Here is a 12,196-nt window from a genome sequence, read left to right on the forward strand (position 1 = left end):
TAGGGCTGTCTTAGTTCAGGCTTCTATAACAAAGTACTACAGAGTGGGTAGCTTATAAATAACAGAAATTTATTTCTCACAGTTCTAGTGACTGGAAGTTTGAGATCAGGGTGCCAGCATGGTTGAATTCTGGGGAGAGCCCTCTTCCAGGTTGCAGACTGCTGACTTTTTGTATTCTCACATGGCAGAAAGGGCAAAGGGAGCTCTCTGGGGTCTCTTTTGAAAGGGCAGTAATTCTCATTCATGAGGACTCTACCCTCACAATTTATTCAACCCCAAGGCCCCCCACCTCCAAATACCATCACATTAGAAATCGGATTTCAACATATGAATTTTGGGGGAATAGGAAGATTCAGTCTATAGCAAGTGTCTTTGCAGATGTAGTCAAGTAAAGTTGAACTCATCAGGGTGGACCCTAATATAATATGACTTGTGTCCTTATAAGAAAAGGGTTTCGGGTTTCCCTGGTGGCGCAGTGGTTGAGAGTCCGCCTGCCGATGCAGGGGACACGGGTTCGTGCCCCGGCCGGGGAAGATCCCACATGCCACCGAGCGGCTAGGCCCGTGAGCCATGGCCGCTGAGCCTGCGCGTCCGGAGCCTGTGCTCCGCAACGGGAGAGGCCACAACAGTGAGAGGCCACAACAGTGAGAGGCCCGCGTATGGCAAAAAAAAAAAAAAAAAAAAAAAAGAAAGAAAAGGGTTTCATTAGGTCCCATTTGTTTACTTTTGTTTTTATTTCTGTTTCTCTAGGAGGTGGGTCAAAAAGGATCTTGCTGTGATTTATGTCAGAGTGTTCGGCCTATGTTTTCCTCTAAGAGTTTTATAGTGTCTGGCCTTACATTTAGATCTCTAATACATTTTAAGTTTATTTTTGTGTATGGTGTTAGGGAGTGTTCTAATTTCATTCTTTTACATGTAGCTGTCCACTTTTCCCAGCACCACTTATTGAAGAGGCTGTCTTTTCTCCATTGTATATTCTTGCCTCCTTTGTCAAAGATAAGGTGACCATATGTGTGTGGGTTTATCTCTGGGTTTTCTATCCTGTTCCATTGATCTATATTTCTGTTTTTGTGCCAGTACCATACTGTCTTGATTACTGTAGATTTGTAGTATAGTCAGAAGTCAGGGAGCCTGATTCCTCCAGCTCTATTTTTCTTTCTCAAGATTGCTTTGGCTATAAACAAGACAAAAAGACAACCCTCAGAATGGGAGAAAATAACTGCAAATGAAGCAACTGACAAAGGATTAATCCCCAAAATTTACAAGCAGCATATGCAGCTCAATAACAAAAAAGCAAACATCCCAATCCAAAAATGGGCAGAAGACCTAAACAGACATTTCTCCAAAGAAGATATACAGATTGCCAACAAACACATGAAAGGATGCTCAACGTCACTAACCATTAAAGAAATGCAAATCAAAACTACAACGAGGTATCACCTCACACCAGTCAGAATGGCCATCATCAAAAAATCTACAAACAATAAATGCTGGAGAGGGTTTGGAGAAAAGGAATGCCTCTTGCACTGTTGGTGGGAATGTAAATTGATACAACCACTATAGAGAACAGTATGGAGGTCACTTAAAAAACTAAAAATAGAACTACCATATGACACAGCAATCCCACTACTGGGCATTAACCCTGAGAAAACCATAATTCAAAAAGAGTCATGTACCAAAATGTTCATTGCAGCTCTATTTACTATAGCCAGGATATGGAAGCAACCTAAGTGTCCATCAACAGATGAATGGATAAAGAAGATGTGGCACATATATACAATGGAATATTAATCAGCCATAAAAAGAAACGAAATTGAGTTATTTGTCATGAGGTGGATGGACCTAGAGTCTGTCATACAGAGTGAAGTAAGTCAGAAAGAGAAAAACAAATACCGTATGCTAACATATATATATGGAATCAAAAAAAAAAAGGTTTTCTGAAGAACCTAGGGGCAGGACAAGAATAAAGACGCAGACGTAGAGAATGGACTTAGGGGGAGGGGGAAGGGTAAGCTGGGACGAAGTGAGAGAGTGGCATGGACTTTAAAATACTACCAAATGTAAAATAGATAGCTAGTGGGAAGCAGCCGCATAGCACAGGGAGATCAGCTCGGTGCTCTGTGACCACCTAGAGGGGTGGGATAGGGAGGGTGGGAGGGAGACACAAGAGGGAGGGGATATGGGGATATACATATACATATAGCTGACTCACTTTGTTATACAGCAGTAACTAACACAGCAATGTAAAGCAATTATACTCCAATAAAGATGTTAAAAAAAAAAGAAAAGTAAAGGGAAGCTCCTCCTCTTGACGATGGTAAGAATCCAATATGGAGTAAATCGGTGGAGTGGAGAGATGTAGCTCAGTGGGGTACCTTGCAGTGCCTCGCAGGTGCAGCTCCCCCAAAACCGTGATTGGTCTGGCCTGGGTGGGGGAGGGGGCAACCTGGGACTGAGCCCCCTCCGGCAGCTGGCCCTCTCCTTCTTCTCTCAGCACTCCCCAGCTCTCAGTGGCACATTTGTTTTCCCACCCAAATCACTCCCTTCTCCGCTCTACCCGCTCCCAAGTCCCCAGAGCCCCTGCCGGCCTCCACCCCCTGGCCCCAGGGTGCTCAGTCCCAGCCCCCGCCACCTTGCCTATGCACCCCTGCCCAGGCACTTCAGTCGCCTTGCCTTGCTCTAGCAACCCCACCCCCGAACCAAATCAGGCCATCTCCAAGATGTGAATAAGGGGGAGGGGGAGCAGACAGGAAAATGAAGGCTGCCCACCGCCACAGGACAGGTATGTAGGTGAACAGGAAAATGACCAAAGAAACACATGCAGGTGAGGACAGCTATATTATGCATGTCAAGGCTGTGGTTATGACCTCAGATGACTCCAGCCGGGGGATGGTTTCCACAGGAAGGAAGGTGGGATCAGTAAGGTCATGCACCCGGATGACAAATCGGCTTTCTCATCCATGGTGAACGACAGAAAGACACACTGGTGGTATTGGAATGCTATTTAAGAAAGGAATTGGTCTACACCAAAGCCAACCCAACCTTTCATCATTGGAAGGTCAACAATAGTAAGTTTTGACTTACTGTCTGAAGCCTTGAGTGAGGAAAGCAATCGAAGACCTTATAGGAAGCTCAACATCATCTTCCACCATCCGTAGCGAAGCTGAGCTTTGCAATGACGTTTTTACAACAGCTACAGACAGTTCTATCAATAATTCGTCTCAGAAGAAGGAACAACTTATTCGGACAATCTCCTCCCTCACATCCTGTGAGCACCAGAGGATTTATACCCTGGGTCACCTCCACGACCCATACCCCACAGACCATTATCACCTGGAACAGCTGATGGCAAGGCCCTACTGCCAGGTGAGCTTCCTGGACGACTAGGAGATCGTGCACATCAACCCAGGGAGAAGACCTGGATGATGCACACTACGAGGACTACCGGCGCCGGCGAGGGACAAATACCTGAACCCCTTGGAAGACGTGGGCTCGTACCTGCGCTTTGCCAAGGACAAGGTCCTTAAGCACGACTACAATTACCCCCATGAGGACTCCTCAGACTTTGGCATCAGCGTGGGGCCAGCGTGATCAAGACACATTCATTCCGGGGCCAGTCCCGGTGGTGGAAGGAGGACAGGGAGCGCTCCGAGTGGGTGGTGCGCGTACTGCCAGGATGCTTTCAACCATGAGGAAAACTGGAGGGGCCACTGTCAGGACGCGCCTGACTCCGTGAGAACTTTGCTTCAAGCGGTGAGCTGTATGTGGTGAGGATAGCATGCTCTATCCCTGTATGTCGGACCCGAGGGAGACTATACAGACCTGTGCCTGTGCGATACTAGCTACGAGTTTTGCCTCCGGTGGATGGCTCTTACTGACTTGTGTTTCTTGGCCCCTGTTCTTGCTGTTACCTACCCCTTCGGGCCTGCTACTGCTGCGGAGTGATGTGCAGGTGCTGTGGAGGGAAGCACAAAGCGGAGAGAGAGGGAGGTGGGGGAGGGGGGAGAGGGAGGGAGAGAGAATATGACCTCATTTTTATAAAAAATAATCATATTTGTGTGCATAAATACACACACATGAAGAAGGTGTGAAAGACTGCACAAATTGGTACCCTCAGTGTTACAAGGGGAGGGGAGGGGGATATGAAAGGGGAGATTTTTAACTTTATCTTCTTGCATTTTTTATTTCACTTGTTACAGTGAGAACATATTGTATTTGTAACTTAAAATAAATTTTCAATTAAATAAATTTTCGAGGGAAATTTTTTCCCTCAAACCTAATTTTGCTCTTGTTCTCTGCTTGGGTTAACTGGTACCATCATTCACTTCCAAGACAAGAGACCTGCAAGTAATTCTAGATCTTTCCTTTTCTGTAATCTTCCACCCTTCCACTTAATTAGTCACCAAATCCAGATTTTAGTTCATAAATATCCTTACCTTCCTCTAATTAATAAATCCTGTCTATTCTAGTTCCTAAATCTCTTTTAAAGTCCTTCCCCTCTTTACCATCCCTGCCAATAAGGCTTTTTTTAGTTCAGAACTTCATCATCTCTCGGTATTTCAATAGCCTTTAAAATAATCCCGTTTGACTCCTCCATCCACTCTCTCTCATATAACACTCTCAGAATTATCTTTCTAAACAGTTATAGTGTACCACTGTTGGGAGACAAATGAATACATTTTTATTTTAATAGGCATACTTTTTATTTTAATATTCATAAGAAAATATATTAAACTAATGATTTCAAAGATTTTATTGCCTAGATTTAAGAAATTAAAATGGTGAAGGTAGAATATGAATAAGTGAAGTTGGAAAACATTGGTCTATAAGGATAAAGTCCACACTCCATGAATCTTTATGATCTAGTCCCATCCTACCTTTCCAACTTTGTCATCATAAATGTACCATTTCAATTAGGGAAAACTTTCTGATGGCCCCCAAACGTGCCATGTTCTTTCATCCCTCTCTGCCCTTTCTCATGCTGTTCTCACTCATTCTCCTTAGTAAACTCTTCCTTTTCCTTCAATATTCAGCTCAAATATTTCTTCTATGAGGATCTTTTTTTTTTGGATGTGAATGTTTATAGCAGCTTTATTCATAATTACTAGAAGGAACCAAGATGTTCCCCAGTAAGTGACTAAATAAACAAACTGTGGTACATCCAAATAATGGGATACTATTGAGGGATAAAAGGGAATGGACTATCAACCCATGCAAAAACATGGATGAATCATAAATATATATTTCTAGGTGAAAGAAGCCAGTCTGAAAAGACTACATACTGTATAATTCCATTTATATGACGTTCTAGAAGAGGCAAAACTATAGTGACAGTAAAAACATCACTGGTTTACAGGAATTTGGAGAAGAGGAGGAGGGTTGAATAGATGAAGCACAGGGGAATATTTCTGGACAGTGAAACTATTCTCTATGATACTGTAATGGTGGATGCTTTACACGTTTTTCAAAAGCCATAGAACTTTATAGCACAAAGAGTAAAACTTAATATATGTAACTAAAATAAAAAATCATTTAGGAGATCAAGAGATACAAGGTCAGAATGCAGAATATGAAAAAAGAATCTGTTTTACAAATGTTTGAAAGAACCTTCCTGAAGTGGGTGGGGGCAAAGGTGCAAACCTAAGTAACTTTGTAAATGAGTTGTGTCTAAGAATATAAGCAAAAGGGACTGTACATAAGCACTCTATTCTGGTTGATAAAGTTGTCTCCCCTGAGGGTACAGGCTAGCAATTCTGAAACCACTATACATGTAGACTGGAATTGAACAATTAAGTACCTGATGGCGGATTATAGGAGCCAGTTTTCTTACTGTTGGAGTGGGAGGGTACAGATAAGCAAAGGGAAGAAGCTAAAATGATCCACAGGGTAATAGATATGAATTGGAGACATTAGTATGAACTCATGTTTAGCTTAATACAGAGACATGTCTAAATATTTATATATATGTTGTTAAATTAATTAAATAAGGAGGCCATTAGACTGATGTGGCTCTAATGCCATGGTGGCCTATGTAAGCAGGCCAGAATCTAAGCCTATAAATGCCTCAAGGTTTCAAAATCACAGCGATAAGGACAACCAATCACACACAGCCAACTAGACTTTAAGTAATAACCAATCAATAATTTCCTTACTTTGCTTCTGCCTTTTCTCCACAGAAGTCTCTCCCCCCACCTCCTATAGTTAGAGCGACCCCAACCACCTCCAGTTTGGCGCTGCCCAATTCAAATTCGTTTTTACTCAAACTCCCCCAAATTTTAATATGCCTCAGCTTACCTTCCAACAGCTCTGGTATCCATAGAGGGAAATGAAGGAGACCCTGATGGTCCTCAGGAGCAATAAGCAAACAGGTGAAGGCACCCACTGAGCTCCTTGAGCCGCCCCCCTCCCGCTGCCTCTGGAGGTGGTGGGCAAGCCACTACCCCTTCCCAGCTCCACAGCCTTTGCATTATGAGCTTGCAGACTCCACCTGAGTTTCTTTTTTCCAGATTGGCTCCAGAAACCAACAGGAGTCGACTGGGTCTGGCCCCAAAACCAGACTGGCTGAGGATTTTTTTACTGACAGTGCTCCCCATAGCACCTCTATTCTAGTACTTGCACTTTATAATATGGCAATTATTTGTTCATATTTGTGTGTTCCCCACCAAATTATGAACTCTTCCTGGACAGGGACTAAATCTTACGCAAATCCTTATCTCAAAGTCTCACCAAATACCTGGCCTAAGTAAGTACTCATAAAATTTAAGTTGAATGAAACAATTGAAGTCTGGAACCTGGAGCCAAGGAGAACACTCCCTAATTCCAAATCTGCTTTGCATGTTACTATAGCTTCCTGTCTTCTTTTAAATATCACCCTGGTCACCTAGAAAAGAACACAAAGGCCAGAGTCATAAAGGTTTCAGGGATAGGAACAGAAGAGATTAGAAGGGCTTAAGGTTGGGCCAAGCGGCACTAAGTTGACTATAATGTTGAGCCGTTTCAGTTTCTGTGGACCAAGCCTTCCTTCCTATCTTCCCTGTCTATCTGGTTTCTGACTATCTGGGGTGAGTTAAACCCACCAAGAATTTTGGCCCCAGCCTACCTCTGGGTAGCAAAAAGTGCCCTGGACAGGAGGTAACAGAATGGACATTGCTCTGCTGAGGTTTCATTTCCATGTTGACTTTGGAGGTCTCTGGACTGGTATTTCACTTCTAGATAAATCACAGTAGCTGTAAAAGTTGTTAGTGGTGGTGGAGGACAGAGAGACAGGCAAGAGAGGAGAGAGAGAACTAAGATTGACTATTATCATACAAACCTCACACAGAAAACATTTAAGCACTTTCACTTAAGGTCATCCCTAACAATAGCCCCACTTCCTGTAGGAATACTGACTGGGCAGGCAGAGAGGTCCCCGAAGTGACAGTCTTGGAGCGATCCCTCTATATGCCTGTTGTTCCCTTCATACTAAATATAAGCCTTATGGTTTACCATCTCTGTGTGGTCTTTGGTTATAGCACTTGACAAAGGAATTAAGTGCATAATTGGGTTGATGTTTCCAGCTTTCTAGAGGCTCCTTGTCTTGGGAAACCCCACAGATACAGTCCCCACAATCCAAGAATAGGCAATATGGCATTGACCTGCCATAAAGCTGTTAATATAAAAGGGTTTTTATTGAAAATTAGTTTTTGCTTTTTTAGTTATTGTTTGGGGAGTAGGAAATGGTGCCAATAAAGAAGCAGTAGATAAAAAGGGAACCTAAGTCCCTTTACTAAGCTTTTCTTCCTTTAGCCACTTGATTCTGAAAGCCAGAGAAGATTAAGCAAATGCGTGGACAGGGGTTGGGGGGTGGGGAATGGCTCACTATAGAAAATGTGAAGGTACATGGCAGACATAGGAACTACAAACCTGAGAGCTCACTAAGCATTAATATCCAATATTTTAGAAGATGCTTATCACTTTATTTTATTTTTTAAAATTTTTATTTTATTAGCTTTTAAAATAAATTTATTTATTTATTTTTGGCTGCGTTGGGTCTTCGTTGCTGCATGAGGGCTTTCTCTAGTTGTGGCCAGCGGGGGCTACTCTTCGTTGTGGTGCATGGGCTTCTCATTGTGGTGGCTTCTCTTGTTGTGGAGCACGGGCTCTAGGCACGTGGGCTTCAGTAGTTGTGGCATGTGGGCTCAGTTGTGGCTTGCGGGCTTTAGGCACGTGGGCTTCAGTAGTTGTGGCACATGGGCTTAGTTGCTCCGCGGCATGTGGGATCTTCCCGGACCAGGGATGGAACCCAGGTCCCCTGCATTGGCAGGTGGATTCTTAACCACTGTGCCACCAGGGAAGTCCAGTATTCATTATTTCTAAAGTTGGAGTCACCAACATTGCACATGATTAGATTCCACCTAGAGTTTTACCAGAGCCTAGCTGATCTGCAGTAATAGAAATACCCAATCCAGCCCCCTCTAGCTTTCCTGTTTCATCTAAGAAGGGGTGGGGGTGTGCAATGAAAAAGCACTTATAAAGATTACAGCCCAGGAAATAGGAATATAGAATCCTTCCCATCTTCTGATATCATACCACCACATCAGTAAGACTCCTGTATAAAACAGGGAATTACAATGGAAAGAACTGCACATCTCAGACCTTATTTAAGAAGGACTCTCTAGGGAAACTCAAAGATGACAGGGGAAACAAAAAAACAGACACTGTAGGAAATTTTACCTCTGACACAGCTACAGTAAACAGTAAACTCAGCCTAACTCCTAGCCAAATAAACATACAATCTCACACTACATGCCAATTTACGAGTTCCTTTTACCTAGTACATCATATGTCTACCTTTCAATAACACATTACAAGGCATACTAAAAGGCAAAAAACACAGTATAAAGAGACAGAGCAAGCATCAGAACCAGACTCAGATATGGCAGAGATTTTGGATTTACCAGAACAGGAATTTAAAATAACTATATGCTAAGGGCTCTATTGGAAAAACTGGACAACATACAAGAACAGATGTGTAATGTAAGCAGAGAGAATGGAAACTCTAAGAAAGAGCCCCCCAAAAATGATAGAAATAAAAACCACTATAACAGAAATGAAGAATGTCTTCTATGGGCACATCAGTAGATGAGACATAAATGAGGAAAGAATTAGTGAGTTTGTGGTATATACAGAATGGATAAACAACAAGGTCCTACTGTATAGCACAGGGAACTATATTCAATATCCTGTGATAAACCATAATGGAAAAGAATATTTAAAAGAATGTATATATATATATGTATAACTGAGTTACTTTGCTGTACAGCAGTAATTAACACATTGTAAATCAACTATATTTCAATAAAAAATAAATTAAAAAAAGAATCAGTGAGTTTGAAGATATGTAAATAGAAACTTCTAAAAATGGAATGCAAAAAGAAAAAAGAATGAAAAAGATGGAATATGCAATAACTGTGAGACAATTATGAAAGGTGTAATATATGCATAAAGGGAATACCAGAAAGAGAAGAAAGAAGGAAAGGAACAGAGGAAATGTTTGAACTAATAATGGCTGAGAATTTTCCAAAATTAGTGACAGATACAAACCACAGATCCAGGAAGCTCAGAGAACACCAAGCAGGATAAATACCAAAAAAAAAAAATCTACACATAAGCAAATCATATTCAAATTACAGAAAATCAAAGACAAGATTTTTAAAGAAGTCAGGGTTAAAAAACACCTTACCTAGAGGTACAAGGATAGAATTACATCAGACTTCTCTTCAAAAACCATGCAAGCAAGAAGAGAGTGCAATGAAATATCTAAAGTGTTGAAAGAAAAAACCCAGCCTAGAATTCTGTATCCAGCAAATTTATCCTTCAAAAGATAACAACAAAACCAACCTAATTTAAAGATAGGCAAAAGACTTGAATAGACATTTCTCCAAAGAAGATATACAAATGGCCAAAAAACACATGAAAAGATGCTCAACATCACTAATCATTAGGGAAATGCACATCAAAACCATAGTGAGATACCACTTCATACCCATTAGGATATTAGGATGGCTATTATTTAAAAAAATCAAAAGACAATAATAAGTGTTAGTGAGGATGTGGAGAAATTGGAACCCTTGTGCATTGTTGGTGGGAATGTAAAATGGTGCAGTATAGAGGTTTCACAAAAAATTAAACATAGAATTACCATATGAGTCACCAATTCCACATCTAGGTATATACCCCAAAAGAACTGAAAACAGGAACTCAAACAGATATTTGTATACCTGTGTTCATAGCAGCACTACTCACAATAGCCAAAAGGTGAAAACAACACAAATGACCATCAACATATGAATGGATAAACAAAATGTGGTATATATATACAATGGAATATTATTCAAACTTAAAAAGGAAGGAAATTCTGAACACGCTACAACATGGGTGAACCCTAAAGACAGAATGCTAAGTGAAATAAGCCAGACACAAAGAGACAAATATTGTATGATTCCACTTACATGAGGTACCTAGAGTTGTTAAATTCATGGAGACAGAAAGTAGAATAGTGGTTTCCAGGGGCTGAGGGAGGAATGGAGAGTTATTGTTTAATGGGTACAGAGTTTCAGCTTGGGATGATAAAAAAAGTTCTGGAAATGAATAGAGGTGATGGTTATACAAAAATTTGAATGTAATTAAAGCCACTGAACTGTACACTGAAAAATGATTAAAAGGGTAAATTTTAGGCTATGTACATTTTACCATAATAAAAAAGGGAAAAATGAGAGCTTCCCTGGTGGCGCAGTGGTTGAGAGTCTGCCTGCCGATGCAGGGGACACGGGTTCGTGCCCCGGTCCGGGAAGATCCCACATGCCGTGGAGCGGCTGGGCCCGTGAGCCATGGCCGCTGGGCCTGCGCACCTGGAGCCTGTGCTCCGCAACGGGAGAGACCACAACAGTGAGAGGCCTGCGTACCGCGAAAAAAAAAAAAAAAAAAAAAAAAAAAAAAGGGAAAAATGAGACAGATCTGTAATACAGACAAGGAAGTATTTCTACATAGTTTCTGTTGTAGAAAAACTGAAAGACGTAGAAATACTGTTGTAATCTTAAAAGTCTATAAAAATTGCTTGTAGAAATGCTTTCTTTAGTTGCCTCCCAGTTCTAAAGCTGTATCTTGATTAATTTGATTGTTTCCTATGTTTCCATTAATAACACACTTGTAAACCACTTCTACAGATGGCTAATCTCATCTCTTAGATGACAATTCTTATTAAAATTTCAGTAAGTAATTCTTTTTCCAAGTTTTTAGCTTCCAACATACTCATTATAGCACTAATTATTTTACCTGGCAATATCTATACACTAATCAATTCCCAGTGAGGATTATAAGACAGTCATGTCCAGTAGCAAGAAGGAACAAAAAAACTAGAATCCCTAAAACAGATGGTTAGTGATATGCTTTCAAATCTAGAATGTATGGAAAATGAAAATGTGACTCCTTGGTGATTCCCAGAAGAAATAACATTAACATAATACACTGTGTGGCTTATCAAATAAGTACTGTAGAAACCTAACTGGGACCATTTGGAATCTGACAGATGAAAGTCTTGTGGAAGTGGTTAGATGGAGTTTGGCTCTACGCATAGCTATTACACACAGAAAAAAGGGCCTGAAGAATATATACCAAAATGCTAGTATTGATTATCTCTGGGGAGTAGGGTACCCAAGTTCTCTTATCTTTTCTGTTTGTTTATCTGTATTTCCTGAAGTTCCTAAAATAAACATGTTAACTACTATAGTAAAAAAACTCCAAACAATAAAATTTATTAAGGACGTCACCAAAATGGTGACATAGGAGACCCTGGCCTCCATCCCCCAACAAAGATCAACAATTAGACAGCTATCCATGAACAAAACAGCTGTGGGAGAGCTCTGTAATCCAATTAAGAAACTTTGGCAACACAGTAGAAAAACAAAACCTGAGAATAACTGCCCAAGAAGAGAAAAAAGATAGCTTCATTTTGCTTGTATCATCACATCCCCCAAGTAAGCATTGCTCAGTACCAAGAGGGGGTTTCTCAGGTAGAGGGTTCCCCTCACCAGAAAAGGAAGAGTGGGATGGGCGACCAGTTTCCAGCCTTTTGGGCACCACATGAAGGTCCCACTTCAGTTTCATTCCACCCAGACCATCAAAACTGAGACATATAGAGATGGCTAGGAATAAGGAA

At 41.2% G+C, this 12,196-nt stretch overlaps 1 pseudogene across 1 annotated transcript; it reads left to right on the forward strand.

Moving 5' to 3' along the window:
* Positions 1-2,802: 2,802 nt before the first annotated feature.
* Positions 2,803-6,565, forward strand: LOC309796203 (sprouty-related, EVH1 domain-containing protein 2-like; annotated as a pseudogene). The gene is made up of 2 exons: positions 2,803-3,990; positions 6,507-6,565. The product of its transcript is annotated as a sprouty-related, EVH1 domain-containing protein 2-like (transcript).
* Positions 6,566-12,196: the final 5,631 nt, after the last annotated feature.

The sequence above is a fragment of the Mesoplodon mirus genome (assembly GCF_964341445.2).
Source record: "Mesoplodon mirus genome assembly, chromosome: X".
In the NCBI taxonomy this organism is placed as follows: domain Eukaryota; kingdom Metazoa; phylum Chordata; class Mammalia; order Artiodactyla; family Ziphiidae; genus Mesoplodon; species Mesoplodon mirus.